Source organism: Lampetra fluviatilis, chromosome 2 (assembly GCF_964198595.1).
Source record: "Lampetra fluviatilis chromosome 2, kcLamFluv1.1, whole genome shotgun sequence".
NCBI lineage: Eukaryota > Metazoa > Chordata > Hyperoartia > Petromyzontiformes > Petromyzontidae > Lampetra > Lampetra fluviatilis.
In genome coordinates this window covers 36,293,613-36,304,669 of record NC_136276.1, presented here as the reverse complement: position 1 = coordinate 36,304,669, position 11,057 = coordinate 36,293,613, and positions in this window count along the sequence as shown.

The window sequence follows — 11,057 nt, the reverse complement described above, 5'->3', positions numbered from 1 at the left end:
GCTGTGAGCGTCAGCCCGAGGTGGCCTCCAATGGGAGAGACCAGACACACCGGCAGCGGCACCGCAGTGAAGGCGTCGTGCATTCTTTTTGTTATTTCTTACACACCCGTTCACTCGTGTGCCGTGTGTGCTGTGCCAAGACGTGGAGGGCGGGTGGCTCGTGACTGAGGAGGAGCGTTGTGCCCCGATGGTTCGTGTTCTGCTTCCCTTGTTTGCTGTTTCACATCGGTCATTACTGAAAGTTAAATAACTGCACTCCCTCCCGCATTGCGAAACTGCACGTCTACCGTGCACACGAAACGTTGCCGTTTGTCTACATTCAGCGAATTATTGGTCTTATTATTTTACGACATTACTTTTGGACATCCCGTGCACTTTGTCTGCAACAGCGCAGAAAATTCGATTCTTCTGGATGAGCGACAGCCACAAAGCCCTCCCAGCGGCCCGCTGCTGCCACTGCCGCCCCCCTCGCACCCGCACACACACAAAGCGAATCGTCGCTCCATCTCCGCGGTCGCCGCCCGCCCGGACGCTTTCTGCCTCCCCGTGTCGTCCACGAGGCCACTGATTCTTCATCTTCACTGTAGCCTGCACCCCTTTGGTTCTCAATCGTAAAAAAAGTATAATATTAACACATGCATAGGGATTGACGCAACAAAGTAGTTGTACTTGAGTGCCCGTGCTTAATTTGTATTTTCCATTATTTACTTTCTAAAGAAATCTGGCATGTCTCGCACCCCCCCAAAGGACATCTCGCAAGCGTGCCCGCATCCCAGGTGAAGAACAACCACAGCACTCGAGACATCGTCCCCAAGCCCATTTCCTTTTCACGAAGCGATTTACTAATTTCAACGATTGCCGCGATCGTCACTCGAACATTGAACTCCAAACGTGAACCACTGCGCCCGCTCGAACCGCGCGCGGCATAGCCGAGTTTTGGGAAAGATTTGCATTGCGTAATCGTTCAAAACGGGAACTTGCGCGAGCAAGCTTGAACAGAGACCTGCCTTTATTAAAACAACCCAAACGATCATCGCCGTATTTCCCGCCCGAACGCTGCGTTTTCTTGAGCTGCGTGGCGGCGCCTTGGCCGAGGGTGTCGTCCACGCGTCGCTCGGCAGGGACGCGCGGCCCCTTGAGCCGTCGGCTCCCAAAGTTCCCTCTCGGGGTTCCCGCCCCACGGTGGCGGGGCGGCCTCGCCGCACCGAAGCTGCTTGGACTTCCGGGGCGCTTGCCAGCAGAAGGCGGTACAGCAAACGTCAAGTCCGTCTGGTCCATCTCAACGAGCGAGTGTTGCCCCATTGGCACGTGTGGCTATTCTCCGGGCGCTCCGTTTCCACCCGCATGTAAAGACTCATTAATCGGCCAAGAACAGCTTTACATGTCGAGGACCGCAGAGCTTTGGCGGGAAATTGGTGCTCGCTCACAACATGGCCGCTGCCTTTTCCACTTTGCGGTTCTCCCTCTGCGAGAGCGAGCGAACACTGCGCGCCACGTTACACGCTCGCATGATGGCTCACAATTGTTTTCTTGAAACGTTATTTTTCTAGATGACAAACGGTGGTCACCGTCGTCGCCTTTTCTGAGAAAATGCGAGTTAAAAAGGGTACCGCAGCACTGTGCACTTGGGAGAGAGAAACATTGGTTTCGAAATGTTTTATGTGAAATGAAACATCTCCAGCACATGCCAAGAAAGAGGAAGCGCGCCTATAATACAGCGAATATTTCTGCCCATGGTGAACACTGCTCATGGTGAACACTGCTCATGGTGAACACTGCTCATGGTGAACACCGCTCATGGTGAACACTGCTCATGGTGAACACTGCTCATGGTGAACACTGCTCATGGTGAACACCGCCCATGGTGAACACTGCTCATGGTGAACACCGCTCATGGTGAACACCGCTCATGGTGAACACTGCTCATGGTGAACACTGCTCATGGTGAACACTGCTCATGGTGAACACTGCTCATGGTGAACACTGCTCATGGTGAACACCGCTCATGGTGAACACCGCTCATGGTGAACACTGCTCATGGTGAACACCGCTCATGGTGGACACCGCTCATGGTGAACACTGCTCATGGTGAACACTGCTCATGGTGAACACTGCTCATGGTGAACACTGCTCATGGTGAACACTGCTCATGGTGAACACCGCTCATGGTGGACACCGCTCATGGTGAACACTGCTCATGGTGAACACTGCTCATGGTGAACACCGCTCATGGTGAACACCGCTCATGGTGAACACTGCTCATGGTGAACACTGCTCAGGGTGAACACTGCTCATGGTGAACACCGCTCATGGTGAACACCGCTCATGGTGAACACCGCTCATGGTGAACACCGCTCATGGTGAACACCGCTCATGGTGAACACCGCTCATGGTGAACACTGCTCATGGTGAACACCGCTCATGGTGAACACTGCTCATGGTGAACACTGCTCATGGTGAACACCGCTCATGGTGAACACCGCTCATGGTGAACACTGCTCATGGTGAACACTGCTCATGGTGAACACCGCTCATGGTGAACACCGCTCATGGTGAACACCGCTCATGGTGAACACCGCTCATGGTGAACACCGCTCATGGTGAACACTGCTCATGGTGAACACTGCTCATGGTGAACACTGCTCATGGTGAACACTGCTCATGGTGAACACTGCTCATGGTGAACACTGCTCATGGTGAACACCGCTCATGGTGAACACCGCTCATGGTGAACACCGCTCATGGTGAACACCGCTCATGGTGAACACCGCTCATGGTGAACACTGCTCATGGTGAACACCGCTCATGGTGAACACCGCTCATGGTGAACACTGCTCATGGTGAACACTGCTCATGGTGAACACTGCTCATGGTGAACACTGCTCATGGTGAACACTGCTCATGGTGAACACCGCTCATGGTGAACACCGCTCATGGTGAACACCGCTCATGGTGAACACCGCTCATGGTGAACACTGCTCATGGTGAACACTGCTCATGGTGAACACCGCTCATGGTGAACACTGCTCATGGTGAACACCGCTCATGGTGAACACCGCTCATGGTGAACACCGCTCATGGTGAACACTGCTCATGGTGAACACTGCTCATGGTGAACACTGCTCATGGTGAACACCGCTCATGGTGAACACCGCTCATGGTGAACACTGCTCATGGTGAACACTGCTCATGGTGGACACCGCTCATGGTGAACACCGCTCATGGTGAACACTGCTCATGGTGAACACTGCTCATGGTGAACACCGCTCATGGTGAACACTGCTCATGGTGAACACTGCTCATGGTGAACACCGCTCATGGTGAACACTGCTCATGGTGAACACTGCTCATGGTGAACACCGCTCATGGTGAACACCGCTCATGGTGAACACTGCTCATGGTGGACACTGCTCATGGTGAACACTGCTCATGGTGAACACTGCTCATGGTGAACACTGCTCATGGTGAACACTGCTCATGGTGAACACTGTGAACCCTGTCCGTGGTGGACACTGTCCGTGGTGAACACTGTGAACCCTGTCCGTGGTGGACACTGTCCGTGGTGAATACTGCCCATGGTGAACCCTGTCCGTGGTGGACACTGTCCGTGGTGGACGCTGCCTGTGGTGGACATCTCACTGCTCACTGTGACAGCTGCGGGAGGAGTTGTCTTCATTTCTTGACAAGTCACCGACAGGACAAATGGCGCACAGTTCGAGGAGAAAAACAAACAAACAACATGAAGATTCTGTGAATGTAACCTGCAGCACGGACACACGTGGGACACCCTACACCTCATCATGTGCAGAGTTGACCTTTGCTTTAATTTCCATGTACGTATTTGAAATCTGTAATCCATGTATATTTAACGACACGTCTTTATAAGCACACATACATGTGTATTTATCTTCACGCGTGCAAACATTTTTAATCACATTCATATCTAACGGAAAAAATGTATTTATTCACACACTAAAACCTCGCGTTTTACACTGACTTCCAATAAATGTTTATTTTTTGTACCATTCGTGTAAAAGAAAATATGAATAGTCAGTGAGCATAACACTGCCCGCTGGATTCGTGTGGCAATACAGCAGGCCAGGCAACCTACCCTCTGAGACTCAATTGGCCTCACCAAGAGGAGGATTATTATTTGATTCAGGTATCGTAAACATTTGGTGTTTGCCTGTGGGGTGGCTACAGAGTATACAAGCAGTGCACCTGCAACACTACTGCGGATCAATGAATCTCTTCAGTAAATGAAGCAGCCAGCAGAGGTGGTCACGTGGTGAGAGCATTGAGCCAGCACCACTGAGATCACGGGTATTGTGTGGACGTACGTTGAACCTCTTTCGCACCGTTCGTAGCCAACCTTGCAAATCACCCCTGACGGAACCGGGTGGCATTTCAGCCCAGTCACCGACGACTAACGGAAACAATCACGTTACATTTGGTTTGGCACTTTATTTGGCTAATTTCCAGCTGATATAACAATACACATATATATGTCGGTTTGACTGCCATGTGACAAGCAATTTCACAGCAGAGTGTGTGGGAAAGTGCCGCCCTGCGTGTGTGGAGGATAACAAGTCCCATTGAAGCATTGTTCAGAAGTGCTGTGAACATTCTCTTCCATAGCCTCTGAACCGCTCTGTGAGATTTCCAAATATAGATTGTGCGTCTCATGACATGACACAGATAAGGCAAATTAGAATACATCGGCGAAAAGAAGAGACCCAGGAAGTGAGGCGGACAGCCCTGCAACTCGGGTGGCTATCGCGTGTGAAGGGCTCCGAGACACTGCGGTGTGAAGGGCTCCCAATCAGAAAACAAATCATCACGATTCTTAGATTATTCTCTCGCATTCCTCACCAACACCTTGAAAATGATTCCTATCGTTAGGGTACACATTGACCGGCATGTTATAATTCAATACAAACACTGCATTTTCATTGCTGGGTTTTCGCACACGTCGAAATCGCAATGAATGAAAACCTGTCGCATCATTTGGCGTGGGCAGTTTTAAAATAAAATAAAACGGCGACGCGGTGGCATTTAAAGCGCTGGTGCCAGGGGACATCCCCCACCTCCAGGTCGCCGATTAAAGCGCCGCGCGTTTTGTCACCGCGACCCGCACCAGCGGCACAAGCGGCAGCGCGCCTCGTGAGTCTGTGCTCTATTGACGCGCTCAGCCGGTGCTTCCTGTTGTTACCACCGTGTTCCTGCTTGTTCATGTTCGTGTTGTTGCCACCGATAGGCGAATGTGCGCATTCAGAGCAACGGCTGATTAGTCGCTGCGTCGTAATCTGAGGTCTGCGGTCCCAGTCACTCTCCATGTGGCCGTGTACAATGATGATGCGGGCGATGTGGCTATAATCGGCGAGACTCAAAAACAACGCGGCGATCGATAGCGAGATGGGTGCTTTTAGTTCACGTGTAGCGCACGTTGGACGCAGCGGGGAAAACATTGGGGATGTCGGCAGACAGACGCTCTGTGCGCAAGGTTAAAGGTTTCCAGATTATATGTTTTTTATTCACTGGTCCGTTAGCAAATTAAATGCGTGATTATTCATCATCCAGCCCAGAAGAATTCCCTCATCAAAACACTACACCATAGGGCCAATTGCATATCCGACCAGCACCACCTATCCAGTGAACTGGAGCACGTACACCAAGCCCTCAAGATGAATGGATATTTGGACCGCACAATCCGCAAAGCTGTAGCCCCAACCATGGGTAGAGAACCATCTGAGGACCCAATCAAAACCATCACCTTGCCATACATAGCAGGGGTTACCAAAAAATATTTCCAAAATCTTGAACAAACACAAGATTCAGGTTCGATTCAACACAGTACACAAAATTCGTGACCTGATCCCATCTGTGAAAGATGTGATCCCTAACATGCAATACCCTGATGTCTACAAACTAAGTTGTGTCTGCGGTAGCAGTTACATTGGGGAAACGAAACGACATGTCTCGGACTGTGTTCGCGAACACAAGGCAGATTTGAAACACGGCAGAACCAATACGCGGTGGAATCACACGACATTGTTTTTTTCCGAGACCAAGGTACTCTGCAAACCTTCGCGCTACCATCAAAGATTCGTTCATGAAGCCATCCAGATATATAAACACAGACACAATTTCAACCGAGAAGATGGGTACAAACTGAGAAATCATTGGCAGGACGTTATCAACCAGTTTAGGTCATAACTGGCTGTGATGTTCCCTTCCTACCTGCCTATGTTAGTAGTTATTTGCGACTCTCTGAGTTACATTCACGAACACAGCGACCGTCGTGTGCTTGCTCCGATGTGGCCGTGGTTCTTTCCGAGCTTTTTGCGAACGAACATTTACATGCAGTCCTCGCTGCGAGCTTACATTGACATGCTAATCACATTTACACTGGACATTTACATGCAAATTTCTCACTTTAACATCACTAGCCCCCACCCCCCCCACTTTGTTTATGAATCTGGGGCTGTGTACATCTCTAACCTTTACAAGCAGCAGCCTGCATCAGCAGCCTGCATCAGCAGCCTGCATCAGCAGCTTCCCTCTTCTTTCTTCCGCCTGATGACGATTGCTTGCATTGCGATCGAAACGTCGTGAACTATAATTTGTTCTACCTACGTGCCTTTACCGAAAGAACCAAAGAGTATGGATCCCTGCAGTCACGAAAGCTTCAAATAAACATCCATCGAAGGATTGGCCTGATGGTCGCGTCGTTAATTAACGTGGCCCTGCCAGAAGAGGCGGATTGACGTGACTTGCTGCGCTCGTCAGACGGAGGAGCAGCTGTCCGGCCCTTTGTGTATTTAATACAAATACAGTCACCCGCGCTGAGTGTCCAGCACCCGGTTGCCTTCACGTCACACGTCTCACTCTCTTTAAACAAAACAAACAAACTTAATTGGCAAGTGAGTGAACGTGGGCCGAGGCTCTTGTCCCAGCAGTGGTGTGGCAACGGGGGCCTTCTCCCACTTCTCCTCCTTCTCCTCCAGCGCGTTTCGTGGCTGCCGTTCCCATTCGCGACGTGAGCTCGGCAAGCCGCAACTGCTGGCTTGCCCTGATGAAGCCGCTCGCCAGCTGCGCACCACAAGAGTTATAATCTGTGTCTCGCACTCAGCGATGGGGGAGTCTGGTGGAGTTGTCGCTTCAGGCATCGCTTGTGCACGGCCAAGCCGGCTGGCGTTGTTTTCCTGCGGTGTGTTACAGACCCGGGGCCAGCGGCCCAGAACTCATTGAACCCTCGCTGCGGAGAGAAGTGGCCCAGTGAAGTGGACTGGAGTTGTTTGTTTCTGTTTTGTTGAAGCTCGCAGCAACGTGCACGCATTGCTACGGCTCCTGCAGAGATGTTGAGGCCGAGTAATTTGATATGAACTTTATGCATTCTCTCGAATTAAATTAGGTGCCAAGACGCCGTATAAAAACGGAATCTTCTCCCGAGAATGCTGGGTGTGTTAACCGCCGACATGGCGGGCATTGTCACTGCCGTTTGAAGGGCACCTGAAGGCGTTCTTGTATCTCGAGGATATATACACGCGCACTTTATTGTGCGCTGTATCGTAAATACGAGGTTTGTGTTCTTGGTTATGCAGAGCCCGAAGACCGACCGTTTTGAATCCTAACGTGGACATGTTTCCAATTGTTGCATTGCCTCTCGTATTTTCAGAAATATTTTGGTAGATTGTCAGGATTTCTTGGCAAGCACCCTGTGCACTAAGAGATGACAATGCTAAACCTTCGCACACCTCTACAAGAACAGCTCGTGTTCTATGTAACATCTCCAAAGCCACGATTTCGCCCTTGGTAGTTACTGGACAGTGAATGTCTCTTGCAGTATAATCGCACTTTCGATACTCATTAAGCACTCAGATTTGTAGATATAGATAACTTATTGCTACGATTGTTATTTATGACGTTATATGATCGTCATGCACTGCATGAGTGTTCATTTGTCGGTTCCCTATCCTGTGACTTGTGCCGTTTGTAATGCAACAAACATTATATGTTGATGTATGCTGAACTTAGTTTTCAGCATACGTAGCCAAACGGAGATGAATAGAAATGATGGTGTTACCACTCTTATCGAGGATTGTGATGATGAACTCAAGGAATGGAGAATGATGATGAAGATTACGCAGTGTCGTCAAACTCAGCGGTAAAAGTGGAGTGTTGCCACGTTTCGTTTTAACCCTCGGTACCGCAAGCGAATATTCAAATTTCGTTATTGAACTTGAGACATTTTGTTGGAGCAAAAGATAGGATCGTAAACACATTTTTAAAAAAGTTTAGCCGTTATATATATGTGTGTTTTAATCAACAGCCTTCCGCTTTAATCGGTAGCGTTCGCAGGTACGATGACGAGGATGATGATGGTGATGATAATGACGTGTTAATGGATCGTTTTACTATCAGGGGAATAACCCCTCACTGCCCCCACCTCCACGGCGTGTTGATGAATTGTTGCTATTGAGAGCTGCGTTTTGTCTTAAGATTGATTTCACTTCTTGTGTTCTGTTATTGAACATAGATTCTCACCCCAGCCGACGCGTGTGTGCTTAAATAACATTCATGAATGTATGTCCTGTACCGTGAAACACCCCCTGTGGATGATGCATGCTACACCCTAGCACAATGGGAAAGCAATGCGATACATGTAAATTCGTGTCGTATTAAAGGGGCATTCGGGGTGGGGGGATGGCAGGGCCATCGGGGACGGCGCTTGAGCCATCAGCCGTGCACGGCCCCCTCCTGCAGAAGACGTCCCCGGAGCGGATGGCTATTCCCACTATTTCATTGTTTCACTTGACCAGGTAAGGCCCCGCTGAGCTATGCGGCTCTTTTCCAGAAGCGACCTGGCCACAAATGAGAAATCAACCAAGTGACGTATCACGTGGCAATGTATAGCAGCCGAATACTCTAAACGCGTGTTGACTCTAAATGTGGAGGGAAAATCAGGAGGGCCCGGAGAAAAATGCACGTGACCACGAGAGAGAACATGCAAACTGCAAACATACGGGCGTCAGGGTTGGGGTTGAACCTGCGACCGCCTGTATACCAGGCGAGGTAGTTAACATATCCTAGCCACCGTGGATGAGCGAGGAGACACCGTCCGCTGCTCACCGTAGACACAGCTCTCGTCTTCTGGCGTGGCCGGGAGGGCTCCACTCGCATCAGCCGACACTGCCGTCTGCAGGCGGCTCACGCCTGGCCTGCAGATCGCCCGTGGTTCTCCTGACCCCGAGGGAAGAGTCTCCGCTCTTCGAGCTCTCAGCAGCGGCTGATGCCGCTCGCAGTCGTGCGTTGCACAGTTGGAGCCGTGCTCCCAGGAGATTAGTTGAAAGGTTCCCTGGTGGTGAAACTCTCCTGGCCGTAGGTACATGGAGGGCTGGGACCTGTGGTCTGGCACGAGCGCCACCATTCATCTGATGTCCCGGGGTGCGATGCCAGCCAAGGGGTAGAGGCTGTTGTCATTGGTTGGGTCGAGACGGCCAGGAATGCCCCTGCAGCGTTCGTTTATCACCGCTGGGTCGATCTCTCGCGCATGCATGTATCTCTCCCACGCAGGGCAACGCACATCCCGCGTGCCCTGCGTGGGAGACTTCAGTGTAGCCCAGGACCTGTGCGGTTATCGCTCGCCACTGATGTTAGCCGTGGCCGCGGAGTTGAACTCTTGTCGCCGGATGATTATCTCGGTGCGCTCAACTACAAAGCCACCGCTGCCCACGCGGCAGGCCAGGCACACCAACACAGCGATCCCACAGCCAGTGGCAGAGATGCAGTGGAGGTGAGGGGGGGGTCTGTCTGCGAGCAGGAACCTTGGGCGGTGAGCAGCACTCTGAGCACGCGGGGGGGGGGGAGCCGGGGCAATAAATAACGGACTGCCGCCTTTGTTTCTCCGGTTCGGTTTTTAAACACTGCACCAGATAATAATATTTGGCTAAGTCAATCTACGAGCGACCCAGGCCAGATGTTTATAAACCAGGATTTGTCACTGCTGTGAATCCACACACAAGATGTGTATACGTGGCTGGTATGTGGTACTGTATTTATACAGGCCTTGTAAACACTGCCATCTGTGATATGCGCAGCGTGGATTGCACTCCAGAGTGTTTTACATGAAACCAAGCGATAGTGTAAACTTTATAGGGTACAGTACATACTTGGGTGTAACATTAGATAAAACAAGCCATGTTCGTCTGTGACCTCAGACCTTGCCACTGTGGTAAGGGGAGTGTGGTCCTTGTAAGTCTGACTGTATCGTTAGACGCGCACACACGCGCACAGCGGCAACGCTGTCTCCAGAGGCCCACGTTGACGTCACCCCTGGGGGGTCAGGGGAGTTGGTGGACGACGCGCATCTGTGAAACCCACAACCTCGCTGGGATGTGAAGTGGCCGGGAGAGGACACTTTAGAAAGTGGATTCTTGATTCCATCCGTGTGGAGATCCCCATGAATGGAATTGGTCAAACATTCAAATGCAGGACTCTGCTGAGAAAGTCCTTGATGATAATTAATCATTAGTTATTATTATCATCAGATGTGATGAATCCACTGCTGAGTGTGTATGCCTCACGGAAGCAGCGTGTCTGATGTCAAAGGTGCCAACGGATTTCAATGTCGGTTGCAGAGCAAACAGAGAGAACACGCGACGTCGGCGTGGGTGGCGGTTCGCTGGACACAACCATTTGGCCCACCTCCCCTGGCCGCGCGGGAGCAGGTCTCGCGTGGATGATGGATCGCTCGCGTCGACAACAAAACAATCTTCTTGTCATGCCGACTTGTCGCGAGTGGCGTATCGACGCGCACAAAGCTGCCAAGGATCGTTGGCGAGATTTCACATCCATCCCTTTCCTGGGTGAGACTGCGCTGTGCCCCCCGCCCTGCCCCGCTTCTTAAACGTTTTCACTTTTGGGTGCTTGGCCCACGCAGAGTCGCGTTGCCAATGTGATGTGCAGATGTTGGGCTCGGGAGGGGATCGGGTGTCTCGGTGGCACTGTGCACAATCCTGTGCATAATCGGAAGTGTGTGCCCCGAGGTTCGACGC